The following is a 17505-nucleotide window of genomic DNA, read 5'->3' as shown; positions in this document are numbered from 1 at the left end:
GTCAATTCTCACAAGTGTGTAGGGGGAAAGGGCCACATAATTGGATTTATGAGTTCAAAATGGAGAATCTAGGGTGAAAAAAAATCTAAGACCAGATCCTCCCTAATGTTAGAGGACCCACAGTGCTAAACGCCTCTGCCGTGTGATATGGTAGCATCGACTCCGGCTCATTCTACAGATCCCTGAAGTCCTGCATCTGTCTAGATGAGGTAAATGAACAGGAAGGAAGCACATTTAGTAAAAACAGGCAAAAAACCCTAAATGTACAAACTGGCAAACGAAGACACAGGTGAAATTTATTTGGCAATCAAAAAAGGAAGGAAAACCGGACAAAGGAAGGAAGTAAAAGCATAAGCAACACACAGGAAAATGTGTTCAAAGTAGAATAGGATCATTACATACATTGTGTTTTTGTTTGTTTGCTTTTGTTTTGCTAGAAAACACAGCATAAGCAAAATATACCTTGCATATATACAAGTGCAGTTGGGTAAAAAAAAAATCCTAGCCACATTAGCAAGGTGCACTTGTTAATTCTCACAAGTATGTAGGGAAAAAGGGCCAAATAATTGGATTTATGAGTTCGAGATGGAGAATCTGGCGTGAAAAGAAATGTAAAACCAGATTTTCCCGAATGCTAGAGGACTTACAGTGCTAAACGCTTCTGCTGTCATGTGATATACATGATAGCATCGACTCCGGCTCATTCTACAAATCCCTCAAGTCCCGCATCTTTTTAGATGTATTTTTCCGGTCTCAAGGAAAAGGGTTATTTCACCACGGACCTGCAAAAGCAGCCTCTGGGACCTTCAGTACACCTCAGGCTCTGAGAAAAAGCCTGTAGCTGAGAATAGCAGGCAGATCCTACCCACCATCTGATGTTCTCATGCAGCGCTGTCTGCAGGGAGAGAGATGAACCCTGATGAATAAATATGAAGATAACCTGCACCTCTGCTGCACTTTCTCTCTTCCCGTTCCCCATATGGTTCCACTGAAGAGAAGGCTAAAGGAAAAAAAAAAAAAATCATCTCAGATTTTCAAAAGAAGCCTCTGGGCCATTGTGTTTGTCTATGTGCATGTGCTGGTTTTTGTGTGTGTTTTTGCAGCATGTGTGCGTTTAGCTGTCTTTCTTTGTGAGCCACCATCTGAATGTGTGCATACGCATTATTGTGTAGTGTGTTTGTGTAGTGTGTGTGTGCGTGTGTGTGTGGGCGGGACTGTGTAGGAGTGTGCTGTAGCTTTTTGACAGAGCCTCCAGTAGCATGTATTTGTGAATCTTTTGTTTTATTCTCCATCTCCTATTCAGCTCTGCAGTAATCACACCTCGCAGTGCCGCTCAAGTGCTGCTGCCCTTGAATGAAGACAAACAAGAAAAAAAGGGGGCTTTTTAAGGACTAATTTCCACTGGTCATCAAAGCTGGATGTTGACAGTAAAGACGATTAGCTGGTACATATCAATCATTAGAATATTGCCTTGTTTTCAAGCATAAAACAGTGCAACAAACAAGATCAGTTCAGGAGCCGGCAAATATTAGGCCTGCTGCAAAAGGCGAGATCTGTTTTGAATATGAAAATACTCACATATCAGCGGTGGCATGGCTGAATAGGAAAGATATGTGGGTGGGGGAATCGATCCATTCGGGGCCAAACTGTACCTTGTTTTGACTGTCAGTAGGTCGACGTGACGAGGGGAGCCAGACAAAACAAAAGTGTTTTACGGGAAGAAGAGAAGAGAATAAGTGAGAAGAAGTACATGTAGAATCAAGGACGCTGAAAAGTTAAATGCAAAACACCAATACTGCGTTGCTGAAACATTAATAGCTGGGGCTAAACCAAGATTTTCTTTGAAATCATACATACGATTCAACCAGTCGAGTGGTTGCAAAGGAAAAAGAAGTGCACTGTACCTGCAACCTTATTAGCCTACATGAATTCTGAAGATAAAAACCTTGTATTTGCAGAATATTAAATCATCTGAACGTGGTTATTTTCTACTGAAATGATAAGAAAAGACCCTGAGCGAAGCAGCTGCATACATTCATATGATTTCTGAAAATAGATAAACTGGTGATCCAGCACAAGGACTATTGAAGGAGATAATAAAGGCGAGTTAGCTGCTGTATTTTTAGATGATCTGCCATGTTGGTTGCTGAGTTGTGATACACAAGCTGCTGTTTGCTGTCTGTTTAAATGACCCTGTCCAGTGGGAAAAAAAAGATTTAGGGGTTAAAAAGCCTAATAATTACAATATTTATTGATAGATTACACATGAGACAATATATAACTGATTTATCAACAGCTTTGCAGCACTAAAACTACATTCAACTGTCATCTCAGGAACAAAATGTTCTGTGACCTTTATTTATTTAGTCTCATGTCTTGTGAAAAATATCTTATTTCGTTCCCCAGTAAGAAGTGCATTTTCTTACTGGGTATTTTGGATGTTTTTAAGGACTGAATCTGACTGTGGAGTTTGTATTCTAATCTCACAGCTGGATTCCCATCATATTTGCACAGGTGTTACATCATTTTCCTTTAATACAAACAAAAAAAAATGTTATAAAGTCTGCGTATCGCTCACATGTACTGATGAAACCCTCTCGGATTGTTTTAAGAGCTGACTGAAACTCAGCAGCGGTAGCAGAACACAAACAGCACCAGTGTTGTCATGCGTGTCTTCGATGTCTTTAACTGTAGTGTTCTTTCATCTTGATGGATTTTATTTGCTCCTCTAAATGGGTCTCCTTGCTGCGATGATGAACATGCTAGATGAGCCTCCTAAATGTGGCTCAGAAGGTTTCATTAAAAAAAAAAAAAACATTGAATAATAGAGGCGCAAAAATACTTAATCATTAATTTTGAGAAACAAACAGAATAAGACCCTGAATTACCGAGAAACAACCTGTCCAGGAAGGTTGGCTACCTTTGCAAATCACTTTGCTCATACTAATTGTTTTGTTGAGCTCAGTTCACAGCTCCGTCATCACTGACTATGTACTGTTTTTATGTTTTGTAAGTGTCGCATCCTCACTCTAATCAGCTCATCAGTAAGTGCAGTATTACAGTGGTGTCTTGGTCATCGATCTGTTCGGTTGGCTGCTCCCTCCAAAAGCTTGATTCAACATTCAAAGCAGAAAACAAGTCCATTAACGACTGTTTCGAAGGTTAAAACTGTAACCACTGGTGTGAACTAGAACTGTTGCATCACAGTTGTTTGTGTGGATAACCAAGACTTAACTTACTGTCCATTAAAGGTGCTTTTGATCATAGTGTGAAGCGCTTTAATGGACAAAAAAAGCTAGTTGGTTAGTGACACAGATGATCGAGTCCAAAGACTTCACCTTGAAGATTCAGTGTTGAAATTTAGATTCTTCTCTCACAACATAGTTAGAACTTTTTGTCCAAACAGTGCACTTGTTGGTCCATTCTGTATTCCCTGTATTTGTAGGTATATTTCTACGTTTTTGCAAGGAAAGAGTTGCGTTTCCTGGGATTATAGTGAATATATAGTTAATAAAGTCCATGTTGTCTATCATAAACCACCTCCTATGATTTCTATCTTGATGGTGGAGCTTAGCTTAGAGTCTGGTAAATACTTTACCACAATCTGAATGGGGTTTAAAGCTTGAGCAAGTGCTTCTAATGACACGATTCGAGATCATTCGTAGCAACTGTTGATTCTATTGTAATTGTAATTTAAACGAGTCAACTGGCATAAAAGTACGAAAACACTGCTTGTGCTCCAGCTCCATGTATTCAGGCTCTTTATGTTACATTAAATGTCCAAAACCTTCAGTAAAATTCAATGAAAGCACATCTTTTGCAGTGCTTGATAAGCAATGGTCATACTGGTTTGCCTGACTTAAAGTTAGCAGCAATGTTGGCAGCAATCTTCTTTTCTTGCCAAGGGTTATATCTTAGTTTAATCTGCACAGAGTATACGCAACCACATCTTTATTTTCTACATCAAAATTTCAACAAACTGCTTTCAGATGCTGGTTTACAACACCAGAGGAGCCTGCAGTCGGCCAGGGTTTCAGAAAATCAGCAGTGTGCACAAACAAAATATTCATTTAACTGTCTAACTTACTAGAATTTCTGCTGCCGACTCATAACGGCAGCAAAATTCAGCTGTTCATTTGACTTCCTGTGCATCTTTACATGCAAATTTGTGCACAGGACAGGAAAAAGTGGCAGTAGATTACAGACATGGCAAATTGGACATATGCTAACTATTTAAATATGCTAACTAGCTAAGCAACAGCAATTTTTCCAGAATCACCTTTAATATGATGACCTTAACCAAACAATAAATCAACTAGTTTAATCAGCAACTATTTTGCAAAACAAAAATGGCAACTATTTGTTGTTTCCCACATGTCTCAGATTGTCTTTCCTCTGTTTTATCTTTGTAAACCTAGGATATTGAAATACAGATTGCCCTGGCTCAGAATAAGCCTTTAGGGGGAGATTATGCACAACAGTGGGCATGATTATTCCTCATACGCTGAAAACATAGAGTCTGTCACTTTGTTTGACAGACATCCATGCAGTGTCTTTTGTTTCAGACATATAGTACACAAAAATGGCTATTATACTTGAGTAAATGAAACCCCAATTAGCAAACACTGTCGTCAACATCTTATGGAGGGTGCAAACAATTTCACCATACGAGCCTCTAGGTATGTTTTCCCAAGTCTAATTGAGAATACAGCCAACAGTATTCGTAGGAACACTGCAGGTCATTTGCAGGGGAATCCTTCATGGACTACTGCCAAATACAGATGACCTCTGCAGTTATTACTGTGCTAATAGAGCTTAAACTGCATCTCATTACCCAACATTTATCATCCGGGCTGCTCGGTTTTGAATAAACATAGCGATGTGTGATCATTTATGTCATATATGCTGATTTGTAACGAATATTCTACAGGAAAAGAAAACGTGGCATCACTGAATGTTTTTACGTTCCAGCCTGCCAGCAGCGGGGTGTCTTCCTTTAATGCCGAGGAAAAGGCAGTTCTGTCATCATCTGGCACCAGACTCGTGTCGAGCAAGTAGAGCATGTCGGATCTGACGGAGGGCTGCCACCAGCGAGAAACGTATTCAAATACGACAAATTAAATCTGCGAGCCAAAAACAGACAGGCATGTTGGCACACAGGTACCTCATTTACTATATTAAGAGCTGTGCATTGAACGGCTGCTGCACACAGGCGTAGCTGGGCTTCTTTATGCCTCTCTGTGGTAATAGTGAAGTAAGGTCATAAAATTAATCGTATCTAAGCCACAACGAGGTGTTCTGAGGTGAAGTTTTATCATCCTAACAGACCTTTGTGTTCGTGTAAAGGGCCTATTAAATTACACGTTTACATTGCGGCACCTTTATGTCTCTGTTTTGAGGCTTTTCTGGGGAGTTGTATTTAACATAAACTCGTAATTAATCTTGCAAATGTGGTGCCTGTGTGGCGGCGGATCAGCTAGATCAAGAGAGAGAGACAAAGAGGGAAGACGTACATCGCCCCATGCAGAGAGATGAGAAGTCAATGATGTGTTGTGTAATGATGGAGGCATATTTCTGCCTCATTTGTGCAGTCAAAACTCCCGGGATTCTCGCAGCGTCTCTCCCGGCTTAATGCATCCGATGTGCGCGGCTCCTCGCAGTGCTGACACCACCTTAACACCGTAAACAACTGGGCCAATCTATGTGTATATGTGCGGCCAAGTTTGTGCCTATAAGGCTGGCGATGATGCCGAACTCGGAGGAGAGTGCCGAGGAGGTCAAAGAAATATAAGGCTCCCGACAAAGCATGTAAAAGGGAAGAGAAAATTGAATCCTCTGAGACGCTGTGGAAACATGCTCTTTTAAAGCCAGAGAACATTGCATTGGTGAGCTCAAGGCCTTCGATACAGAGCGGCCTTATGACTGCGTAGGCGTTGGGGCCGAGCGGCGTCGCGTTGGTAGGACGGGGAGAGATATATTAGCGGCGGGAACTGCTGTACATCGTCAATTACCGGGACTTTTGCACTGACAGTTCTTTCTCTGGCGCTTAGCCAAAGGTCCTCCGAGTTAATTTCACCTGCCTCTGTCACCTAGCCCCTCGCCCCCACACATCCCATAATAATCCCCTCCGATGGGGGGGGGGCACGCCGCAGACTGGTGCTTATTTAGTGTGTTAGGCTGTCAGCGGCTGACGGCCTCGAGCGGAGCTGCTGCCGCTGAGTAATGGCCACGCCAGATGATTTGTCAAGGTTTGGGGTCGGATGACATGCAGACGGAGCGAGACGGTAACAAGATGAGATGAAGGGAAGCTCACCTGTGATAAAACATCTGCCACACCGGTCGGTCCTCATAGTTCTGCTTCTTTAAATTCATGACTTTTGTTTTTAAAAATGATTCATTTCTGCATTTTCTTTTCTTTTATCATAAAAACTTAAAATCAGACAGCAAGAGTCCCAGAATAACAAGTTCCTGTGCAACTAAACTTCTTTCTCAATTACGCTTTGAGGGGAACCTAATTTCATTTTTGAAATAAATGTAATTTATAAGATAGAATTTGTGTCCTGCGACAGAGGACAGAACATCGGTCTCAGTCTTCATTTCCAACTTCTGGCGTGGTTTTACTCTTTGTTTTTGTTCACTTTCTGATTCAGTTGAGGCACCACAATGGTTGGGTTTAGGAAAATGTCACACTTTTTTAGACACAAACCTCAATTATCCAAACTGGTTTAAAAAATCTTATTGTCTCTTAATTCTTGTTATTTTGGAGCTAGTGATTTTCCACTGACCTTAGATAAAACACCTTTTGAAGGGTGCTAAAATTTCACTGTGCAATTTTCTAAGCTTGTTTTCTTAAGTTTTTTAGATGAAAACGATAAATAAAATAAAAATAATTTCATCTAATCTAACCATGATAGAAGATTGGTTAGATAAGATTAGATTCAACTTTACTGTCATTTGAGGAGTACAAAACAAGGAAATGGAGTTTAGCATCTCACCAGAAGTGCAACAGCAGCTGTAAAGTGCATCATATACGTTAAAGGTATGTTACAGTATAAACAGAATGAATGACATAAACAATGGGATGAACACAATAAGTATATGAACACAATAGCTGTGGATACAATAGATAATAGATCATATACATGTATGGAAGTAGGGATCAATAGTGGTATAAACAGTATTAATGCTATGAGATATATGTAGACTACCTCATCATCGAGAGAATGCCAAGAGTGTGCAAAGAAGCACTAAAGCAAAGGGTGGCTATTGTGAAGAATCAAGAATATAAAACATGTTTTACGACATATTTCCATATATGTTCATTCAGAGTTTTGATGCCTTCAGTGAGAATCTACACTGTAAATAGTCGTGGAAATAAAGAGAAACCATTAAATGAGAAGGTGTGTCCAATTTTTTTGACTGGTAGTGTACCCAGGAAGAACAGTATGAACACTATCAACAGTAGACCAATGGACAGGGTGTGAGATGGAGCATAAATGCAGTACATGCATTGTACTGACAGTATACATAGTACAGTATAAAATATTAAAGATAGGCACCAAAATCTCTTGGTTTGGGTTAAACTTTGAGTCTTTCACTACACGTTTGAAGCTTCTCCTTCATTTTCTGAGTTACCATGGTGACAAGCCCAGCTCCATCTATTATTATATATAATAATGATAATACCATATGATTGGTTGGCTGAAGGGCTGCACAGTGGTGTAGTGGTTAGCACTTTCGCCTTGCAGCTAGAAGGTCCCTGGTTGGCGTCCCGTCCTTCCCAGGATCTTTCTGCATGGAGTTTGCATGTTCTCCCTGTGCATGCGTGGGTTTTCTCTGGGTACTCCGGCTTCCTCCCACAGTCCAAAAACATGCATTAATTGGTTAGTCTAAATTCCGTAGGTGTGAATGTGAGTGTGATTGTTTGTCTCTATATGTAGCCCTGTGATAGACTGGTGACCTGTCCAGGTGTCTCCTGCCTTCACCCTAAGTCAGCTGGGATAGACTCCAACCCCCCACGACACTACTGAGGATTAAGCGGTGTATAGATGATGGACGGATGGATGGTTGGTTGGCTGAACAGGAGTGACAGTGAAGCAATTACATAAATGACAAAGATATGTTGATTGGAAATGTATTTATGATGCAAACAAACATAATATGTTTCCCCAGTATCTCTGTTTTGATCAAAAAAAAATCTTTATTATCTTTTTGGCCATTATCTTGCAGCTCAGAGGAACCAACTTGGATGAAGTCAGGAAAGGAAAAAGATGTACATGAGTAACTTTAGATTGATTCTGCCACACAGACACAGTCACACTTAGACGTGACACGTTTGCAGTTTGGTACTTTCCAGAGGATGGAAACTGTCGTTACCCTGGATTCACAGTGAAGGATTCAACTGGTGACCCAGAACTTCTCTAATACTTTAGCAGATCATCAGTGCATGTGGTCAGAGTGGTATAAACCCTCTTATTCCAAACTTACATAACTGTCTTTGCCTGTTGGTCTTCTATGGGCCAGAACAGCTCGATCTAACCTGATCAGGGCCTTGGTTTGCATAAAACAAAGTGCTTGTCAGATTGTCTAAGAGCATCAGAAAACCCATTTGTGTCCATCTAGATTTGAAACTTTGACTTGTCGTCAAACTGTCAGTCCAGCGACAAGTCAAAGGAGTTTAGCAGCTGCAAGGACAAAAGATATTAGGAAGCTCTCCCTCCTAATGGACAGACAACACGATGGTGTGTTTTCTCTTCAGGTTGCTGCTCAGTTTGCAAACCAGCTTTTTGTTTTCTGATAATCTGAAGTATGTGTACGTCGGAACATAACGTACACATGCATAACACACGCCTGTACTCAGTGCAACGTCATTTTGCTTGTGGGTAAATCTATACTAAATGGCCACATTCTATGTTGCCGTGATTTGTGGTACGAATTTTTTCAAGATTTCATCCGTCAGAAATGATACGATGACTGAGCAGCCTTGGCAGAGTACTGCGCTCTCTGAGTGCTTTTCTTGTTTCTAATGTGGAGTATGTTGCAGGGTCCAAATGTGACTACAAATTTGCCATTTTGGAACCTTTATCTCAGTCATGCTCCTATATTCTGCAGAATTTACCGGCTACATGAGACTAGAATGAGGTAAAAGCAGAAAGGGTTAAGACAAAGGCAGCAGTATGAGTCTGGACTTGAGGTGGTGCTTGTTGTTGTTTGCTAAGAGGTGATGATATCTCCGATTCATCCGCGGTATGTCAGGTATATATGTGGGCGAGCAGTTTGGCCATAGGGTACTTCCCATTCTTCTTCTTCCATGTGTCAGAGCTGAGCGTGTGTGTGTGTGTGTGTGTGTGTGTGTGTGTGTGTGTGTGTGTGTGTGTGTGTGTGTGTGTGTGTGTGTGTGTGTGTGAGTATCTGCATTCTGTGGATTCCTGGCGTGCAGGTTGCATGTGGGAGCAGAGAGAAAGCACCTGGCTGAGAGGTGAGTCACAGACACAGGTAATAGCTCTGACATTTAATTCTAATGAAGTACTGGGAAGATAATGGTACCTACTGGCATTAGCGGCACACACACACACACACACACACACACACACACACACACACACACTGTGGCGAACACACAAAAAAGCCCTCCTCAACACTTACCACCGTAAAAACCTGTGCTTAAGACCCTGACTCATACACATTAAGGCAGAAAAAGCGGAGGAGGTGGAAGTGTATGGAGGCCCCAGACAAGATGACAGTCAAAAGGACACTTAGGCAGCCAAACAGAAGGCAGACGGCGGGGACGGAGGAAGCGGGATGGAGAGGGTAAAAGAGGTGACTAATGCAGGAGATGCTGATTAGCTTCCGTGAAAACAGCCCGAGAGAGTTGCAGAGAAAGTGAGCTTCTGCAGCACTGAAAACTCTCTCGCAAAAAAAGAGAGAGAAAATAAAGAGGGGGACATATTCTCAAGTAATATTGTAGTCAAACAAAGAGTGGGCAGTTTCGCACGCCGAGTCGTTTCCAGTAGTTCTGCGACTGCTGCTGCTGCACTCATTGGATGAAGGGTGAGATGCAGTAAATTAAAGTGGGGTTTTCTCACTCGCCAGTCTGTGTATTTGCATGTACAATAATAATAATACAGCCGTGCATGTGTGTGTGTGTGTGTGTGTGTGTGTGTGTGTGTGTGTGTGTGTGTGTGTGTGTGTGTGTGTGTGTGAAGAGCTCATCAGCATGTTTAAGGTCACGTCTGATGTCACCGTGTTTCCCCTCAGTGAAAGGCTTCGCTGCTGTTTGTGGTTTGCTCCTGACTCACTGTGGTTTCCCTTCGATCGCAGCGTAGTCACATACACTGTAAATCGTTCATTCAGTTTCCCTAAAAATGTGAGTTAACTGCCCTTTGCTTCATTAATTAGTCATCATAAGAGTTGTGAGAGTGTAGAAGACGATAAACTTCAGGTATGAAGTTCAATCGACAGACGGGTTTTTTCTGTTTGGTTTTGTTTGAGAAACCAGAGTCGGTACAAAGACATTAAACTGCTTCGTACAGGTACACTGTAAAAACTATATTCACGTCAATAAAATTCTGAAAACTTGTCAGCAAAGGTACCAAATATGTTGCGTTAAAACTGGAGGAATACTGTAATGTTCAATATGTGTATAATAATGACATTTTTAGCTGATTTAAATACAGTAAAACTGTGTAATTTTATTGCAAAATTACAAATTATTATTTGTGCTAATATGTAATGTTTTCTGCTGACATTACTTACCTTTTTGACTTGTTTTTTGACAGTCAACATGTAAATTAAGAGCTTTTTTTCTGTGATTTCTAAAGATGATTTACTATTTTTAAACCCTTAATATACATAATTTGTCTTAAATAATATGTACAATAACTGTATTTATGTCTGGTTTGAATACAGTAAAACAGTCAATTTTATAATTAGCTATAAAAAAAATACAGATTTTTGATGTGGACAGTATTTACAGTTTTGACCTGTTTTTGACAATCAGAATGTAAAAAATACTTCTTTGTTATTAGAAAGGATGATTTAGCGATTTTTAATCCATATTATACCCAATTTTTCTTTCAAATATGTAAAATAATGATTTTTAACTTTTTAGATGATCTGAATACAGTAAAACAGTGTAACTTTATTGTGAAAGGACTAATTATCGTCTGTAAAAATACAGTTTATTTGCAGTTTCGACTTGTTTTTGACAGTGAATATGTAAATTAATACTATTTTTATTTAGGTGATTTTTTGCTAGATAATATCTGTATTTTCTTTTTATAAAAAGATAATAATCTGTAAAAAGAAACTTGTAAAAATAATAATACAGATTTTTAAAAATGTAAATGAATCCTTTTTTAGGTGACTTTTATTATTATCTGTCATTTTTATTATTGAAAAAAATGTAAACAAATATGAATGTTTTTTATTTTGATTGAGCATTTTGGCTTGTTTAGTGTTAAAATGTAATTTTATATTTTTAAGTAATTTTTATTAGATATTTTCTGTAATTCAAAAAAATGAAGATTAATACTTGGTAAAAGAAAAAAGTAACAAAAATGTAAATATACAGATAGTTTAACATGGTCATTATTTACAGTTTTGGCCAGTCGCTGTAGAGTTAAAGTGTAAATTGTTGCTTTTTTCTTTAATTTTACAAGATATGTGTAATTTACCTGGCAAAATCTGTAAAACAACAGTAAATCCTTCAACAAATAACTGTTAGAAAACATGATTTTTTTTTCATTGAATTCAGTACTTTTTGTCATGGTTAGAATTGTTTTAACCATAACTTACGTACTACAAATTTCAAATATGTCTGGTTTCTCAAACTACCAAAACAATCTTTAACTCTCTACCAATGCATTCTGGGATTTTTCATTAAATACTACTTTTATTTCCTCTAAACTAAATTTAAATAGTTTCTGCTTGTTCATTCAACAACTATTTTAAGTCAAAATGCCTCAAAAAAAACTGAAAAATCTGGAAAACTCAAATATTTACATGAAGTGAACCAGAAAAGATGATTTGACTGAATTCTTGCGTGATGTTTTACAGTGTTTCCGAAAGTGTGCGTGAGATAGAAAGTAAAGAATGACAGAATCAGTTTTCAGTTCTGTGATGTGAGTCAGATCGGTGGCGGATGTTTCCCTTCAGTCGTAACCTTCGGGGTAAAAGCTGGGACTCCGGGTCACCGAACAGATCACACGGTCTCTTCTTCGTCTTGTTTCTTGAGGTTTTATTTTATTTTTTAGGAGGGGATGTTGCTTGTTTTTTTGTCTTTTTATTTTCGCCTTCCTGTGCCCACACACCAAATAACACAAAAGCCCTCATTCAGTTAACCTCTGTCAGAGTTTTGATGTTTCTGACACACTGTAAAACGCCCATGTGGTTTTGGGAAATTCTGCCTTTGAATTTCTTGCTCTTTTGTTCTGCATCCCCACCAACCACCATCAGCACCAACCGCCACCCCCGAAAAACAGCCACTATTTGCTGATTGTCAGCTTGTGCGTCGACTACAATGACTTTCATGAGTGACTGTGTTTGTGTAATAAAAAAGAAAGAGAGAGAGAGGGGGGGAAAAATGCATGTTTGATAAAGAAATCAAACCGGTGCAGCACAAGAGCCCTTGAAAAATTTCGCTTGTTGCTCTGGTAACCGCGAGGACAGATTCAGGTGAGAATCTGTGGTTTAAAAAAAAAAAAAAAAAAAAAAAAGTATGTTTTTTCTTTTTTTTCCTCCACCTTTTTGTGTTCAAGTGGATAAAACGCTGATTTTTTGCTTTGACAGCCGGACACGACGGGTCTCGATCGCCGACCTCTCTGGTTAAAACACTGCATTTACTCGCTTGCATTTGTTTCTGCGCCATTCATCCACTCGGCCTCGTCGCTTTTCATCCGTTTAATAGTGGCTTGCCCTCGCTAATGTGCAGTGAAACTTCTATTTTCATAATTTTCCCTGCAGCATTAGTGGCCTTTGCTGTGTTTCTTTCCACTGGATTGTGTCTGTCCGCCCGCCGCCTGCACGCCGCATCCTCGCGTCTCCATTAAAAAACACCATGCTTTTCATGGGATTCTGAAAAAGCCGACAGTCCTTTTCACCAGGTTGACACGCCCGCGTCATTGTGCTGCTATTTCACGATGCCTGTGAGAAAAAGCTAAATGAAAATCTTTAAAAACTGACAGTCACTTCTCAAGCCCCCCCCCCGTTCTTTTTTTTTAAACAATGTTTGAATTTTACTTTCAAATATGCGTGCGTTTTTTGTTTTTTTTTTGCGCCTGTGTTTGAGTGGTGGAGGTGAAAGCCATTATAAGATGTGTCGGCGGAGAGAGGAGAGAGAGAATGAGTGAGAGGGGAGAGAGTGGCTCGGTGGTGTTGGATGAGTGGGCTGTCATGCATTCTTTTAGCCTTATTCACTGAGTTAGCGTGGGCGGCTAATTCGTGATTGCATTCACCAGGTTTACCTAAGGGGGAAATGTTTTATTATATGCTGTCTTTGAAATCGATGACTAATTGCAGCGCTGCTTTTTTTTTTTTTTTTTTTGGTGTCCATCCATCTACCCTCGACTCCATTTTCTCCCAATTTTCATTGTCATTTGTCGTCCTTCTGGATCTGCAGCAAAAAACTCTTCTGGAGGAAGAAATGAAAAAAAGGTGTTTTAAACCATCTCTGAAAAAGAAAAGAGCACAGGAAGAGTATGGCCCAGGAAGAAAACATGGAGATAAATGGAGGGTGAGTGTGATTGAAAGGCAATAAGACAGTTGAGAAAGAAAAAAGAGAAAGAGAGGGAGAAAAAGAAGTGCATTCTCTGGACGTGAGTCACTTCTGAGTGAAAGCTTTGTAATTTAAGCCACACATGGAGAAGGAGAAGGAGAGCAGGGAGGGATAGATGGAAAGATACAGAAGGGAAAAGCAGACAGATGTAGACATTCTCCATCACAAAAATCACCGGCTTCAACCACAGCACAGCGGTAGGTGGCTTCAATTAAGTCGGTGGGTGTACCTGATGTGGCAAAACCTATCAGACTTACAGTAATTATACACTAACGAAAAAGTGCTGCGGGAAAGCAACATGTTGTACTTATAGTTGGCAGAGAGAATTTAATCCCCTTATTATGCAACATGAATGCCTCAGTTTCGTGCACTTTACACAGTTTTAACAGGTATGTTATGATAACTTTACTACCATTTCTTTGCTAAAGGGATTTTGTGATGTTGCAGATTGACTGCAGATTTGCCGTATTTTGGGTGGAATGAAACTTTAAAACTCCAAATACTTGCACAGAAAATTACATTTTGTGTGGAATATATTTTCAGAACTGCATGTACTTGGAGAGAAGGTCATATTTTAGGTGAAATAAACCTTTAAAACTACAAATAATTGGAGCAAAATTAGTATTTTCAGTACAATAAACAATTAAAATTACAAATACTTGGACAGAAGGTGATGTTTTGGGTGAAAAAAATCTTTAAAACTACAAATACTGTAATCAAAGTAGTATTTTGGCTGCAATTATCCCCTACAACTCCAAGTACTTGCACAGAAAGTTGTATTTTGGGTGGAATAAACCTTTAAAACTACAAATAATTGGAACAAAACTAGTATTTAGTTGCAATAAACCCTTAAACCCCAAGTACTTGCACAGAAAGTTGCATTTTGGGTGGGACACACCTTTAAAACTACAACTACTTGCACAGAAAGTTTTATTTTCAGTGAAATACACCTTCAGAACTATGAGTACTTGGACAGACGGTCATAGTATGGGTGAAATAAACCTTTTAAACTACAACTAGTTGGAACAAAACTAGTGTTGAGGTTGCAATAAACCCTAAAACTCCAAGTTCATGCACAGAAAGTTGTATTTGGGTTGGAATACACTTTCAAAACTACAAGTACTTTGACAGAAGGTCATATTTTAGGTGAAATACACCTTTAAAACTACAAATAATTGGAATGAAACTAGTGTTTCGGTGCAGTAAACCTTTACAACTCCAAGTACTTGCACAGAAAGTTGTATTTTGGGTGCAATACACCTTTAAAACTACAAATATTTGGACAGAATGTCATTTTTGGTTTGGAATAAATTGTTAAAACTATAAATAATTTGAACGAAACAAGTATTTTCGGTGCAATAAACCCTTAAAACTCCAAGTACTTGCACCAAAAGTTGTATTTTGGGTGGAACACACCTTCAAAACTACAAGTACTTGGACAGAAAGTTGCATTTTGATTGGAATCCACTTTTAAAACCACAAGTACTTGAACAGAAGGTCAGATTTTTTTATGAAATAAATCTTTAAAACCTGTATTTTCCTCCTGAATTATTTGATAAATCATAAACACATTTCAAATCAAAATTAAATTTATTTTAATACTTTGCTATCACTCCTATATCATCCACTTTACACAGTTTGTTGAATTACAGATTATAAATAATGAAATCACTCTTAAAAGTATTATTTTGCAAAACAAAATATCTACAATTATTATGGTTCTCAAGATTTTAGAGATATTTATGGTAATTTTACTACCATTTCTGTACTAAAGGGATTTTATGATGTTAAATTACAGATTTTTTTTTCTATATTTAAAACAAATTCTAATATTTTCTCAGTATGTTTGTGTCATTCGACAGGTGATAAATAAATTATGAATAAATTATATGGCTGAACAGTTTTATATCATAAAATGGTGCTATTTTTAATGTATTTAAATTCACTTTAATATTATAGTTTTAAAGATATTTGCTATTGTCTTTTCTTTCAGTTTTTGAACAGTATTCCACCATGTTTTCCATCAAAACTAACACATTTCCTCTAGTTGTGGAGAATTTATGACAGATCAAAGATGGTGGCCGAATTCTTCTTCTTTCACAGGATAAATTTATCCTCAACAGCACTAAGGTCAGTGCTGCCTCTGGTGGCAGGAGACGGCACTGATGTAGGAACTACTGGCCAACAGACCAGAACATCCAGCACTGCAGCTGCAAAATGTTCTTGTAGGAGACATACTGACTACAAAGAGGTGCAAAATGATCATAATAAAGAGAAAAAACACCACAAAAAGAGCCAAAACAACCACAAAGAGAGGGTAAATGCCTACCTAAAGTGCCAAAGCAACTACAGAAACAAAACAACCACAAAGCAGCACAAACCGCAACCATAAAATGACATAAAACATCTGCAGAGTGGTGCAAAGTGACTATACTTGGATATAAAATAACAACAAAAGAAAGATGAAGAAAAAATGAACCAAACAAGCAAAGACACACAAAAGCAAGCAATCACACAGACACAAAACACCAAATGACAACAAAAAAGCACAAAATTACTACATAAAGTCCCAAAACATCCACAAATAAACACAAAATGACCACAAGGTGACACAAAAACATCCTCAGAGTGATGCAAAGTGAGTGCAAAGATACAGAATGTGACAATATCAAGACATAAAATAAGTACAGAAAGATGTAACACCGAGTAAAAATTGACTAAACAACCACAAAGAAACACAACATGACCACAAACGGGGAAAATGCTGACTAAATGACTGTATAAAGTCCCAAAACAGCCACAAAGTGGCATGAAATGACCCAAAGAGGGTAAAATTGCCACAATAAGTGCCAAAGCAGCCACAAATGAACATAAAACAAGCACAAATCAACACAAGGTGACCACAGACAGTCCCAAAACAACCACAGTGACTATATCAAGACACCTACAAAAAGATACAACACCTAATAAAAATGAGCAAAACAACCACAATGAAACAGAAAACAGCCACAAATGTGCAGAAAATGACCACAAAGACTTTACAATCTCCACAAAATATCCTGTAACAACCACACAGACACAAAACAAACACAAAAAAACACTATATGACTACAGGGAGGCACTAAATTACTACAGAAAGTCCCAAAACAACCACAAATAAACTAGGGCTGGATCCGAAAATCTGAATATTTGGTCTTGACGGTGGTATCCGAATATTTATTTGAGATCCGAATATTCGGATCTCTGTGAAATAACATTTCTTCATTAATTCATGAGTCTCCTATAGAGTCAGATTGTTTGTACAGTTTATCAGCGAGGTGTGAATGTACAGTCTCTGGCTCTTAAGAAAAAAACCCTCCTCATCTAAATCAGCTCCGTTATTTCCCTCGCTGATAGCCGACAGTCGTCTCCATGTCTTGTATGTGCAGTTTGTGCTGTTTATTATTAACTGAGAGGCTTTTATTTCTCTGCTGCTTCGTCTCTTCCGATGCCAGATTTTTAGCGTCCAACGGCTGAAAAACCAGCATTTGGCCGAACACGTCAGATCTGTTCGGCCAAACTGTACATGAGTCATGATGTATTTACCGTGACCTGACCGCCGGCTACTGTTTAATTTACTGTGGTCGGGATGATGACAGCAACACACACACACACACACACACACACACACACACACACACACACACACACACACACACACACACACACACACGTGCACAAACCTGCACGTG

This window comes from Amphiprion ocellaris, chromosome 11 (genome assembly GCF_022539595.1).
Source record: "Amphiprion ocellaris isolate individual 3 ecotype Okinawa chromosome 11, ASM2253959v1, whole genome shotgun sequence".
NCBI classification, from domain to species: domain Eukaryota; kingdom Metazoa; phylum Chordata; class Actinopteri; family Pomacentridae; genus Amphiprion; species Amphiprion ocellaris.
Note: the sequence above shows the minus strand (reverse complement) of the source record.